This window comes from Balaenoptera borealis (assembly GCF_965194805.1).
Source record: "Balaenoptera borealis genome assembly, chromosome: 12".
Classification (NCBI taxonomy): Eukaryota; Metazoa; Chordata; class Mammalia; order Artiodactyla; family Balaenopteridae; genus Balaenoptera; species Balaenoptera borealis.
The window spans coordinates 108,890,825-108,905,893 of record NC_138869.1 but is presented as its reverse complement, the minus strand read 5'-3'; the positions used below and the strand labels follow the sequence as shown (position 1 = coordinate 108,905,893).

The 15,069-nt window shown below is 42.9% G+C and overlaps 1 long non-coding RNA gene across 1 annotated transcript; it reads right to left on the bottom strand.

Annotated features, from left to right (window-relative positions):
* Positions 1-1,193: 1,193 nt before the first annotated feature.
* On the bottom strand, positions 1,194-6,515 carry LOC309607789. Its single transcript, XR_014232552.1, has 2 exons — positions 3,633-6,515; positions 1,194-2,859 (listed from the first exon to the last, which is right to left on the bottom strand). It is a non-coding gene; the product is annotated as an uncharacterized lncRNA (long non-coding RNA).
* Between the last annotated feature and the right edge of the window lie 8,554 nt (positions 6,516-15,069).

Genomic DNA, 15,069 nt, shown 5'->3' with positions numbered 1-15,069 from the left:
GCAGGGAAATCTGATGCCCTGACGCACCTCAGCCGGTGTCCTCAGCAGGTGTCAGCTTGCTTCTCCAGGTAACAGCCCCGAGAAGCCAGGCCCTGCTCCCAGACATCTAAGGGTTTGGGAAATATCCCCATCGTGCTGTCCAGGCACTAACCTTAGATTGTCTGGAAGTCCCGCTGACTAGACCTGGGAATGGCATCAGGATGTCCAGGACAGAGGTGCTGGGAAACTTCTGACAATAACTTGGGTGCAGACACTGCTCTGACTGCTTGTTCAGGCTGGTTCGCTTTTGTCCTGGTAAACAGTTTTACTGTGTATTTGTTTTAGTATGAAAATAACTTTTCAAACTCATTGGGTTAATTAATTGATTATTAATTGTTGCTGCCGTTTATTGGCTGCTGGCTATGCACCAGGTGGTGTATGGGATGTGCTACACGTCTCTTCTCTTTAATCCTGCTCACCCCTCCAAGGCGTAAGTGTTATTATTTCTGTTATCTGGACTGGAAAACAGAGACTCAGGTCCCACCAAAGCCAGAAGTTACACGATCGCGAAGTAGCAGAGGTGGGATCTGAACCCAAGTCTGTTTGTACAAAGCGATGCTCATCCCTGGTCCCACTGTTACCGTGCCTCTTACACACGAGTTCTGTGTTCCTTGAAATACTGGGGGTGGTGTCTTTGTGGAGCCCGAGGCAATAATTTCTTTTGCTTGCTTGCTCTTCGGAATATCAAATGTGGTTACGTGATTGATAGGATCTTTCTTTTAGATTCACTGACCTCCAGAAACATAACAATTTAAAATGCATACACGTATCCAGAGAGACCCAGGCTCTCTTTGCCCAAAGTACACACAGCCCAAGACACTTACCATCGTGTGCAGTGGGCTTCAGTGTTTCATCCCAGAGACTCTCTATGGGAAACAGATGGGAGGGATGAGTGAGAGCTGAGTCAGCCTCTGGTTCTAAACAGTCTGTCACCACGGAGCCATTGCCACTGGTGAGGAGCCCGGGGACCAGATGGGGTGAAACTGCCCTTCTCTGCTCTGGCGTCGAGGAGTCCTCCCCTAGACACGGCTCTTCTTACTGAAGGCCAGGGAGTAATGTCCTCACAAGTCACCATTTACTATGTAAAGTACAAACGAGGGGCCCCTCGTACAGACACGGTTCCCAAGACTGTTTCATTCATGTATTACTTGCGCTTATCACAGCCTTTGACTTTTCCCATGTGGACCCAGTGGTACATAGCTCTGCTCAAGGCTGTGTCTGACGGCCTGGATCAGAAGCATCTCACTCATGATTACAATTTTAGAAATCACGCCCCACTGAATTGTAGCTACCTTAAAACCAGATCAAAGTGAAGCTTAAAAGAATACTGCTGACAAAGCACCCGGATCAGACGCTTCCTTGTGTCATCCTATGAAAGGCAAGTGACAATAAACGTTATCGCCAACAAATTATTTCTATTATTAGAACTTTCATAGTATGTTGTATTTCTAAATATGGCCGTATTCTAAAGTAGTAGTTAAATAAAAGATTTAGACTCTGTTGAATCATATCAATCTCCCTTAATCGACTCTTCTTGTTTTCCCAGAATAAATTTCTTTAAAATATGAATCAATAATTTTAAGAGTTGATGTAATTTGTATTTTTTGTCTATTTTTGAGGGCAGATTGGTTGACCTCGAGCTAATTTGTCCAGCGTGGTAGCCACTCAGCTACATGTAGCAGGCGAACGCCTTAAAGGTGGCTGGCCCAGATCGAGAAGTGCTCTGAATGTAAAACACAGACCAGATTCTGAATGTAAAACATATCAATGGTTTTTAAATGGGCTGTTTGCTGAAATGATAGTATTTTGGGTATGTTGGGTTACACACAATATATTATTCAAATTAATTTTACTTCTTTCCTTTAAAAAATGCAGCAACTAGAGAAAAAGCACAGGTGCCTTACATTTGTGCTCTTGTTCTATTTCCATTAAACAGAGCTAATGCAGAGTCACCTAGAACACAGAGCCCCTTTCTGGGCTTTCAGCCATCTGAAAAAGCCAGAGTCATTCTTTTAACCCAGTTTCACTTTTAAGAATTCAGTGGAACCATCACTTACTAAGTTGTACCATTTAATTGTAAATCGTAGCCTAATGGCAAAAAACATGTAATTCACCTTCCAAATAGGCTCTCTTTACAAGCAAGGAGTGACTTTCTCTGGAAAGGTTTGGCTTCATAAATTTTAATTGATAGTAACACTAATAAACTAAGGGGGATTAATTTACAATTATGGTTTATAAGGAATAAGCAGTAGAAAACTCTGTGAATGTGCCATAATATATGCTGCATATAAATTAATACTACACTGTTATAACATTAAACTGCATTATTATATGTCTGTCTTCACGCTTGCCTTCTTGGCTTCTGGTAAATTGGCAGAGGTTTAAAATATGAAATTAGCTTCTTAACAACCAGGCATAATTAGTTATAACACTCTTCGATCAAATCATTAAACACGCACACATGCAATGACTTGTAAGAATAATTCACTCTGGTTTCTTTGCGGGTCGGATCTCCTTGTCTCACAGTTTCCAGTTTAGCCCAGATGAGCAGGTGCCCTTTGAGATGGAGTGAGGTTCCTGCAGCCTCTCTGGCAGCCATGGAGGAGCTTGAAGGCCAGCAGGATGCAAGCGTGTGTCACCTGTGAGCCTGTCATTTATGTGCGATGCTATTTTTGTTGTAACACTGCTGGTTCCTTTCCACCCTTGTACATACACACAGGTCATCCCTTTGTGAGTTTCACTGTCATTCACCCTGCTGTCTGCACAAGGCTCCTCCTTCTTTTCCTCCTTTAAAGACAAACGTCCAAGTTCTCCATCCTCCTTGACAACAGTATGTTGAGAAAGAAGAGGAGGGGAAAGTTAGGTCAGTTTAGTAAGCATGATCAGTTAAGAAAATGAGCTTCACGTGTAAAATATCCAGGGATGGTTTGTTAAAAAGCAGCTTCATGAAATGACATGCTTTAATGTTTAGAAAAACCATAAATGCTCCATTAAACGGTAGCTGTCTCATTATAGACTCAAACATTATGGCAACAGATGAAGTTTATTTACAAATTTAGTTTTTTTTTCTTTTTTTGGTTCATTAAAAAATTAATGTCTGAAGAGATTGGTTCAAGATGGCGGAGTAGAAGGACGTGCTCTCACTCCCTCTTGCGAGAGCACCGGAATCACAACAAACTGCTGAACAGTCATTGACAGGAAGACACTGGAACTCACCAAAAAAGATACCCCACATCCAAAGACAAAGAAGAAGCCGCAATGAGACGGTAGGAGGGGTGCAATCACAATAAAATCAAATCCCGTAACTGCTGGGTGGGTGACTCACAAACTGGAGAACACTTATGCCACAGAAGTTCACCCACTGGAGTGAATGTTCTGAGCCCCACATCAGGCTTCCCAACCTGGGGGTCCGGCAACAGGAGGAGAAATTCCCAGAGAATCAGACTTTCAAGGCTAGCAGGATTTGATTGCAGGACTTTGACAGAACTGGGGAAAACAGAGACTCCACTCTTGGAGGGCACACACAAAGCAGTGTGTGCATCGGGACTCATGGGAAGGAGCAGTGACCGCATAGGAGACTGAACCAGACCTACCTGCTAGTGTTGGAGGGTCTCCTGCAGAGGCGGGAGGGGGGGGGGCTGTGGCTCACTGTGGGGACAAGGACCCTGGCAGCAGAAGTTCTGGGAAGTACTCCTTGGCTTGAGCCTTCCTGGAGTCCGCCATTAGCTCCACCAAAGAGCTGGGTAGGCTCCAGTGCTGGGTCACCTCAGGCCAAACAACCAACAGGGAGGGAACCCAGCCCCACCCATCAACAGACAAGCGGATTAAAGTTTTACTGAGCTCTGCCCACCAGAGCAACAGAAAGCTCTACCCACCACCAGTCCCTCCCATCAGGAAACTTGCACAAGCCTCTTAGGTAGCTTCATCCACCAGAGGGCAGACAGCAGAAGCAAGAAGAACTACAATCCTGCAGCCTGTGGAACAAAAACCACATTCACAGAAACATAGACAAGATGAAAAGGCAGAGGGCTATGTACCAGATGAAGGAACAAGATAAAACCCCAGAAAAACAATTAAATGAAGTGGAGATAGGCAACCTTCCAGAAAAAGAATTCAGAATAATGGTAGTGAAGATGATCCAGGACCTCAGAAAAAGAATGGAAGCAAAGATCGAGAAGATGCAAGAAATGTTTAACAAACACCTAGAAGAATTAAAGAACAAACAAACAGAGATGAACAATACAATAACTGAAATGAAAAACACACTAGAAGGAATCAATAGCAGAATAACTGAGGCAGAAGAACAGATAAGTGACCTGCAGGACAGAATGGTGGAATTCACTACCGCAGAACAGAATAAAGAAAAAGAATGAAAAGAAATGAAGACAGCCTAAGAGACCTCTGGGACAACATTAACCACAACAACATTCGCATTATAGGGGTCCCAGAAGGAGAAGAGAGAGAGAAAGGACCCGAGAAAATATTTGAAGGGATTATAGTCGAAAATTTCCCTAACATGGGAAAGGAAATAGCCACCTAAGTTCAGGAAGTGCAGAGAGTCCCAGGCAGGATAAACCCAAGGAGAAACACGCCGAGACACATAGTAATCAAAGTGGCAAAAATTAAAGACAAAGAAAAATTATTGAAAGCAACAAGGGAAAAACGACAAATAACATACAAGGGAACTCCCATAGGTTAACAGCTGATTTCTCAGCAGAAACTCTACAAGCCAGAAGGGAGGGGCATGATATATTTAAAGTGATGAAAGGGAAGAACCTACAACCAAGATTACTCTACCCGGAAAGGATCTCATTCAGATTCAATGGAGAAATCAAAAGCTTTACAGACAAGCAAAAGCTAAGAGAATTCAGCACCACCAAACCAGCTCTACAACAAATGCTAAAGGAACTTCTGTAATTGGGAAACACAAGAGAAGAAAAGGACCTACAAAAACACACCCATAACAATTAAGAAAATGGTCATAGGAACATACATATCAATAATTACCTTAAACATGAATGGATTAAATGCTCCAACCAAAAGACACAGGCTCGCTGAATGGATACAAAAACAAGACCCATATATATGCTGTCTACGAGAGACGCACTTCAGACCTAGGGATACATACAGACTGAAAATGAAGGGATGGAAAAAGATATTCCATGCAAATGGAAATCAAAAGAAAGCTGCAGTAGCAATACTCATATCAGATAAACTAGACTTTAAAATAAAGAATGTTACAAGAGACAAGGAAGGACACTACATAATGATCAAGGGATCAATCCAAGAAGAAGATATAACAATTATAAATATATATGCACCCAACATAGAAGCACCTCAATACATAAGGCAACTGCTAACAGCTATAAAAGAAGAAATTGACAGTAACACAATAATAGTGGGGGACTTTTTTTTTTATTTTAATAGTGGGGGACTTTAAACCTCACTTACACCAATGGACAGATCATCCAAACAGAAAATTAATAAGGAAACACAAGCTCTAAATGACACAATAGACCAGATAGATTTCATCAATATTTATAGGGCAATCCATCCAAAAACAGCAGATTACACTTTCTTCTCAAGTGCACATGGAACATTCTCCAGGATAGATCACATCTTGGTTCACAAATCAAGCCTCAGTAAATTTAAGAAAATTGAAATCATATCAAGCATCTTTTCTGACCACAACGCTATGAGATTAGAAATCAATTACAGGGAAAAATACATAAAAAATACACACATGGAGGCTAAACAATACGTTACTAAATAACCAAGAGATCACTGAAGAAATCAAAGAGGAAATTTAAAAATACCTAGAGACAAATTACAACGAACACACGACGATCCAAAACCTATGGGATGCAGCAAAAGCAGTTCTAAGAGGGAAATTTATAGCAATAAAAGGCTGCCTCAAGAAACAAGAAAAATCTCAAGTAAACAATCTAAACTTACACCTAAAGGAACTAGAGAAAGAACAAACAAAACCCAAAGTTAGTAGAAGGAAAGAAATCATAAAGATCAGAGCAGAAATAAATGAAATAGAAACAAAGAAAACAATAGCAAAGATCAATAAAATGAAAAGCTGGTTCTTTGAGAAGATAAACAAAATTGATAAACCATTAGCCAGACTCATCAAGAAAAAGAGGGAGAGGACTCAAATCAATAAAATTAAATATGAAAAAGAAGAAGTTACAACAGGCACCACAGAAATACAAAGCATCCTAAGAGACTACTACAAGCAACCTATGCCAATAAAATGGACAACCTGGAAGAAATGGACAAATTCTTAGAAAGGTATAACCTTCCAAGACTAAACCAGGAAGAAACAGAAAATATGAACAGACCAATCACAAGTAATGAAATTGAAACTGTGATTAAAAATCTTCCAACAAACAAAAGTCCAGGACCAGATGGCTTCACAGGTGAATTCTATCAAACATTTAGAGAAGAGCTAACACCCATCCTTCTCAAACTATTCCAAAAAATTGCAGAGGAAGGAACACTGCCAAACTCATTCTATGAGGCCACATCACCCTGATACCAAAACCAGACAAAGATACTACAAAAAAAGAAAATTACAGACCAATAGTACTGATGAATATAGATGCAAAAATCCTCAACAAAAGACTAGCAAACAGAATCCAACAACACGTTAAAAGGATCATACACCATTATCAAGTGAGATTTATCCCAGGGATGCAAGGATTCTTCAATATATGCAAATCAAGCAATGTGATACACCCTATTAACAAATTGAAGAATAAAAACCATATGATCATCTCAATAGATGCAGAAAAAGCTTTTGACAAAATTCAACACCCATTTATGGTCAAAACTCTCCAGAAAGTGGGCATAGAGGGAACCTACCTCAACATAATAAAGGCCATATATGACAAACCCACAGCCAACATCATTCTCAATGGTGAAAAACTGAAAGCATTTCCTCTAAGATCAGGAACAAGACAAGGATATACACTCTCACCACTATTATTCAACAGTTTTGGAAGTCCTAGCCACAGCAATCAGAGAAGAAAAAGAAATAAAAGGAATACAAATTGGAAGAGAAGAAGTAAAACTGTCACTGTTTGCAGATGATATGATACTATACATAAAGAATCCTAAAGATGCCACCAGAAAACTACTAGAGCTAATCAATGAATTTGGTAAAGTTGCAGGATACAAAATGAATGCACAGAAATCTCTTGCATTCCTATACACTAATGATGAAAAATCAGAAAGAGAAATTAAGGAAACACTCCCATTTACCATTGCAACAAAAAGAATAAAATACCTAGGAATAAACCTACCTAGGGAGACAAAAGACCTGTATGCAGAAAACTATGACACTGATGAAAGAAATTAAAGATGATACAAACAGATGGAGAGATATACCATGTTCTTGGATTGGAAAAATCAATATTGTGAAAATGACTATACTACCCAAAGCAATCTACAGATTCAATGCAATCCCTATCAAATTACCAATGGCAATTTTACAGAACTAGAACAAAAAAATCTTAAAATTTATATGGAGACACAAAAGACCCCAAATAGTCAAAGCAGTCTTGAGGGGAAAAAATTGGAGCTGGAGGAATCAGACTCCCTGACTTCAGACTATACTACAAAGCTACAGTAATCAAGACAATATGGTACTGGCACAAAAACAGAAGTATAGATCAATGGAACAGGATAGAAAGCCCAGAGATAAACCCACGCACCTATGGTAAACTAATCTATGACAAAGGAGGCAAGGATATACAATGGAGAAAAGACAGTCTCTTCAATAAGTGGTGCTGGGGAAATGGGACAGCTACATATAAAAGACTGAAATTTGAACACTCTCTAACACCATACACACAAATAAACTCAAAATAGATTAGCGACTTAAATGTAAGACCAGATGCTATAAAACTCTTACAGGAAAACATAGGAAGAACACTCTTTGACATAAATCACAGCAAGATCCTTTTTGATCCACCTCCTAGAGTAATGGAAATAAAAACAAAAATAAACAAATGGGACCTAATGAAACTTAAAAGCTTTTGCAAAGCAAAGGAAACTAGAAACAAGATGAAAAGACAACCGTCAGAATGGGAGAAAATATTTGCAAACAAATCAACAGACAAAGGATTAATCTGCAAAATATACAAGCAGCTCATACAGTTCAATATCAAAAAAACAAACAACCTAATCCAAAAATGGGCAGAAGACCTAAATAGATATTTCTCCAAAGAAGATGTACAGATTGCCAACAAACACATGAAAGGATGCTCAACATCACTAATCATTAGAGAAATGCAAATCAAAATTACAATGAGGTATCACCTCACACCGGTCAGAATGGCCATCATCATAAACTCTACAAACAACAAATGCTGGAGAGGGTGTGGAGAAAAGGGAACCCTCTTGCACTGTTGGTGGGAATGTAAATTGATACAGCCACTATGGAGAACAGTATGGAGGTTCCTTAAAAAACCAAAAATAGAACTACCATATGACCCAGCAATCCCACTACTGGGCATACACCCTGAGAAAACCATAATTCTAAAAGAGTCATGTACCACAATGTTCATTGCAGCACTGTTTACAATAGCCAGGACATGGAAGCAACCTAAGTGTCCATCGCCAGATGAATGGATAAAGAAGATGTGGTACATATATACAATGGAATATTAGCCATAAAAAGGAAAGAAATTGGGTCATTTGTAGAGATGTGTATGGATCTAGAGACTGTCATACAGAGTGAAGTAAGTCAGAAAGAGAAAAACAAATATAGTATATTAACGCATATATGTGGAGCCTAAAAAAATGGTACAGATGAACCGGTTTGCAGGGCAGAAATAGACACAGATGAAGGGAGCAAACGTATGGACACCAAGAGGGGAAAGCGGCGGGGGGTGGTGGTGGTGGGATGAACTGGGAGATTGGGATTGACATATATACACTATTATGTATAAAATGGATGACTAATAAGAACCTGCTGTATACAAAAATAAATAAACTAAAATTCAAAGATTCAAAAAAAAATTAATGTCTGAAGCCACCGGACCACTGTCTGTGGTTTACATGCCAGACTGTTTGCAGGAGAGGACGCCGTGGTTTAGGGCAGTGAGATTTAGGGGCCCCGTGGCATTTTGTGTTTCCACTGGGAAGAGACAGCCACGGTCACGCAGCTTTTCCAGGTGGAACCAAAGTGACAGCATCCAGAAGGCTCCTGGCCCGGGCTCAGGCCCCTCTGAAGTGTCTCTCTGGACAGCAGCCCCACTAGCTTCACTGAAAAACTCCAGCCTGAGAAGAGCACACGGACCCGTGCCAGTGAGGATGGGCCAGAGCTGAGCAGGGGTCTGGGCAGGGGTGTCCCTCTGGTCCCCCGGGTTCCGGGCAGGAGGCCGGGCGATTCAGGGGCCCCTCATCTGCCAGGCGACCTCGCCTTTCTCCTCCTGCCCTTCTGGCTACTCTGCCTGTGGTGCATGTTCACAGAGAAGCCCCCCGAGGCTGGGCCGGGAGGTGCAGAACGCGGACCCCGAGGGGCTAAGGCCGCCCCCGCGCCTCCCGCACACCCCGCCCCCGGCTCTGCCCGCACCGACCGCGCTGGCTCAGGGGCCTCTTTGTCGGGCTGCGGCGGGTCCTTCCAGCAGGAAATCCCTGATGGCTCCTTTGGGAGGGACAGGCTGGGAAGGCACTGCCATCTTGGGCCCTGACACCATTGCCGGTGTTTCCCTGACTTTCTTTCTCAGTTTTCAGACTCCTTGGCTGCGCACACTTATTTGCTGAGCGAGCCAGCGCCTCGGTCACCAACTTTCTGCCCCAGCTTTCTGCCCCGCCTGCACTCTCGTCCTGACCAGGGACACAGTCTCTGTTCTTACGGCTCTTCTCCAGGAGGACCTCTGCCCCTTCCTTACGTCTACAGCCCCAGCTTCACGTCCAAGGGGACCTTTTCCCGATCATTCAGGTTTTCCTTCCACTTTTCCTGTTTCCTCGGCCGTCACTCCCTTGGATCCGGGCCCTGCCTTCCAAGGGGCCTCCTGGTCACCTGACCTTCCGAGGACCCGAGGTCATCCCGACCCCGCATCCTGCGGGATGAGCCCCGGCCTGACATCGACTTCTCCCAGCAGGACGGTGGTCCCGTCTGTCTCCCTGGGTGGGGCCCGCACTCTCCTGGCCCGGGCTTCCAGGGCTCTGTGAGCCCCTCGCCTCACATTTCCTACAGAACCGTCTCCCCTGATGGTCAGCACCGTCCACTCTCAAGCTGCCATGAAGCCCCCTGCGTGGGCGACCCCAGCCCCCGGGCCGCCTCTCACTCCTAACTCAGGGCTGTGAGTGATCAGACCTCTTTGGCAAATAACTGGGTCCTGTGTTTTGATACTGCTTCAATTTCCGCCCTGAGAAATCAGTCTCCTACTGCTTCTTTTTCACCCGTGTACATCTCTCTCCCCACAAGAATCTACACTCATGGAAGGGATTCCTTGAGGCTCTCAGATTCAGGGATTTTTGTTTCAGTCCAGGCTCACCATCCAAGGCCCCGTTCTGTGTCCTTCGACTCATTTCTTTCCCCCTGGACATCCATCAGAGTTGGTTTATTAAAGAGATTATTTGCATCATGTTCCAGTAAGGTAGTAAAATTTCTTCTAGTTTTTTGTTTTCTATGTAAAATTTTCTTTAAATGTTATTTTTTATTAGCTATTAGTTTTTGCTCCATGATCCCAACTGTTATCTGAAGAGACTACTTTCCAATAACAGGAAGGGTCTGGGAGGGATTCCCTTGGTTGTCCTGGGGCAGGAACTGAGGGAGTGGGGTTGTTCCCGGGGACTCGGGGGCTGGCGGAGGGGAGGGTGGGGAGGGCTCAGTGAAGATGGGCAGCGAGACAGGACTTGGGACAGAAAAACTTTGAGAAAGACAAACTTTGAGACTTTGTCTCATGGGGGCAGGCGGCTCCCCCTGCACGGCAAGGATCTTCAATAGAGCCAACGGGTGGGTTATCCCGGGGATGTGGAGTTTGGCACGTGGGTCCACGGATGTGGAGATGGGAGGGCTGATCCTGTCTCTGGGTCACGTGGACGGTCTCTCAGGGTTGACGTCTCCCGAGATCTCCCTGGTCTCTGGAGGAGAGACACAAGAAGAGTTTACAGGGACAGGCCATCTCACAACCCACAAAATCCTCTCATCATGGTCAGAACCCCACATGGCAAGGGGGGTAGATTGTATCAACTCCACATTCAACCTTAAAAATGGAGATTCAGAAAAGGTAAGTCTTATGTTAAAGAGCAAAGTGTCCAAGGCGTGGTCTTACTCCTTTTATTTAAAACCCTGTGTTTTATCAACGGCATCCTCTCTCTCCTGTTTCTCTCTCTGCTGTCACTGAGCTGGGGGGGCAGCAGACTCTCCTGTCCTCATAGCATTGCCTAGGGCCTTGGTCAGTCTGATTCTTCAGCCGCTAAAATGCTTGGCTGTCTGGTCACCTCTAGGTTTCAGGATATACGTCATCAATTGTGCATCCAAAATTATTCACATGGGATAGCTCACATTTTGCCTTTGTTAAGGCTGTTCTGTGGTCCCTTATTACTCCGTCATTTTCCATCATTATTTTTTAAAATATTTTGGGTCAAATATACAATTTATAAGCAATTATGACATCATCATTGTTACTACTATTTTAAAAATTCTATTCCACTAAATTGCCTTATAGACTGTTTCTTTTTTCTATGTCAGTTGCCTCCATATACCTGTAAGTTTCCTCACTCTCACCAGCTCTTCTAATTCACATGCTGGTGGTCCCCAGACCCCTGTTTCCAGTTCCATCTTGAGATAATACTTAGATGAAGGTGTTTAAAATTTTTTTCTTCAGATGATTTAATTTTGGCCTAATCCCCGTGGTTAATTTCCTATTGGAGAACATCATTTATCTTTAAAAATGCAAATTATTATTTCTCTTTTATTTTTCCTTAAATATACTAGAGAGAATCAGAAAATAGACACCATTTTATGCTCTATCTCTGATTAACATAAACTTGCTTTAAAATTAATACTTGTTATTTGTAGTAGGAAAAATTTGTAAGAGCCAATATGTCCAACTTCTAGAGAAATTGTTAAATAAATTATTAACGTTCATATTATAAAGTTTTCAAACACATAATGAGCTTTATGAAGAGCAATTTGGCAACATTTACGCTCTTTATCGCAGAAATCCAGTTCTAAGAACCTATTCTATGGAAATTCTCAGAAATATGGTGAAGGACTTACATACAAGGACGCCTCCTGAGCGTGATTTATATAAAGATAAAGCATTGGAAACAGTTCAAAGAATAATTGTGTAATTAAATACTATCAAGCCATAAAATCATGTTTTTGCAGATTAGGTATAATAAAAGTGCTCATTATACAATGTTGAATGAAAAAAATTCACAATATAAAAATATACAGACAGGGCTTCTCTGGTGGCGCAGTGGTTGAGAATCTGCCTGCCAATGCAGAGGACACGGGTTCGAGCACTTGTCTGGGAAGATCTCACATGTCGCAGAGCAACTAGGCCCGTGAGCCACAACTACTGAGCCTGCGCGTCTGGAGCCTGTGCTCTGCAACAAGAGAGGCCGCGACAATGAGAGGCCCGCACACCGCGATGAAGAGTGGCCCCCGCTTGCCACAACTAGAGAAAGCCCTTGCACAGAAACGAAGACCCAACACTGCCAAAAATAAATAAATTAATTAATTAAAAAAATATATATATATACAGACAGTCTGCTCCCAAGCTCCTTGTATACTCGCTAAATGGAACAAACTACTTTTTATGTATGTGTGCTTATTTTGCTTAAAATGAGAATTGCATTACTGTTATATTCTTCTGGTTTTCATTTTTAATATAATAATATAAATGGCATGTATTTTTCTAGCATTTATTCAAACACAGAAGGTATATAGAAAAGAAGAGCTGCCTGAAATAAGCCCCCGAGCACACGGAGCAGGTTAAGCTCGGGGAAGCAGTGGGGACTGGAGTCAGTGATGCTTGCCTGAGGGCCAGGCCCTCTGGACTCTTCGCCAATTAACATTTCACGGCGTGAGCTGGTGTGTGAGGTGCGAAGAAATGAGGACGCTTTCATCAAAATGAGGTGTCAAAAAAGATCTGGATTCTGCAGCCCCTTCTACTCTGAAGCACCAGGGAGGAGGGTGTGGACACCGGGCAGAGACTTGAAAGTCTTCTGCATTTAGTCACCAGCAGAGAGAGTTGTGAACAGCGAAGCCAGTGAAGCAGAAACAGATGGCTCTGATTTTCTTTGAAATGTAGACAGATTGAGGGGAAGAAGTTTGGCACAAGTACACGGGCGCTTTGGCCAAACTGAAAACATTTGAGAGATGGTATGAAACACTGGAGGAACATGAAAGTGCCCGAACACTCCCACCGAGTGTGATGTGATGGGGACCCGAGGGGACGGAGAGCTGGGAAAGGCGGGGCCGCGGTTCGCATCCTGGACAGACGGACACGGAAATCACCCCCGAAAGTGAAGGGACCTGTGTGACCTCATCGTCTCCACACTGGAAGCCGTGAGGAGGAGAGGGTCTCGTCTTCAAGGGCCCAGCTTCCCCACCCCGCCCTCTGACCCTCTCTCTGTGACTGGGACATGTTTAAGTTGCCTTTTGTAGAAAGCAAGGAACAAAAAAATTCTTCAACTCTACTCTCAGCAGTGATCAGAACAACCAGACAGAAGATGAGTGAGGAAGTAGAGGCCTCGACACCACGATAAACCCAGAGAGACACGCAGGACCCCGCAGCCAACAACAGACGCACGTGCCCCCAAGTGCACATGATGGTGTCCAGAACAGACCTTAAGTCTCCATAGATTTTAAAAGATAGACATCATGCAAAGTAACTTTTATAGTCATGACGGGGTGAAGTTAGCAATTAATAATAGAAGGAAAACTGGGGAAATCACCGACATGTGGAAATTAAGCAATACACTCTTAGTCAATGGATCAAAGAAAAGTATCACAAGGGAAATTAGAAAATACTTAGAGATGAATGAAAATGAAAGCACAACATGTGAAAATTTTCTAGAGATACTCATTTTAGCCTATTAGGGTTTTATCAGTTTGGATGCTTTGTTGAATAACAGATCTATTTCTGTTATAATAACAAAAACTCAACTTGAGTGCCTTAAACAATAGATAAAAAATTATTTTGAAAAATCTAGAGATAGTTCCTCAGGTGAGATTTGATCTAGCAGCTCAACTGAGAGGATCAGGATTCAGGATGCAGTTTCTCTCTGTTCCTCCAGTCAGCTCTGTCCAGGCAGGCATGCTGAGCCTCATGGTCACAAGATGGCTGCAGATGCTTCCTGGGCTCCATGCTTCTAGGCTCAAATCTAGCAGAAAATCCAAACTCTTGTCAACTGAAAAAAAATGCACAATCTGAAAGTTGAGAATTATGTTTTGTTCACTGCCCTTACTGAGGACTATAGCCTGGCACACAGCCTCTCCGATCACCCTGAGGGACTGTCCCAAAGAGGTAAGGGAGGAGCCAGGATACAGGAGTTTTTGCTGAAAAAAATGAAGTAGGACATTGAAAGATGACTACTAATCACAAAAATAGACATCTCAAGTTAGTGGCCTTAACTATCTAGGGCCAGCGTCCTGTTTTTCTCCATCCTGAATCCCCTATGGTGCGCCATCAGGGGCTGCAGTGGCTGACGGCTTGAGGGCGGACAACATCCGTTGTTTACTGAAATGGCAGGAGACAGGCCCTGGGTCATGTGTCCACCCCTCAACCAAGGTCTGTGGTCAGGACACTGATTGGTTCAAATCAATGAAGGACCCGCCTCTGAGCTGGGAGGAGGGGAGGGGGAGTGTCCGGTCCCATGTGACCTGGGAAAGCAGGGCAGTGGCCAAGACTCTGAAGAGGGAGTGGGTGTGGGCAAAGAGGACCCGATCATTCCACAGGTGTTTTTAGCCTTTTAGACTTTTTCTAGATAAAGAATATTTTTTTTCAAAATGGATTACTATAAATATTATTTCTTTTGTGATCTTCTTTCCTAGTT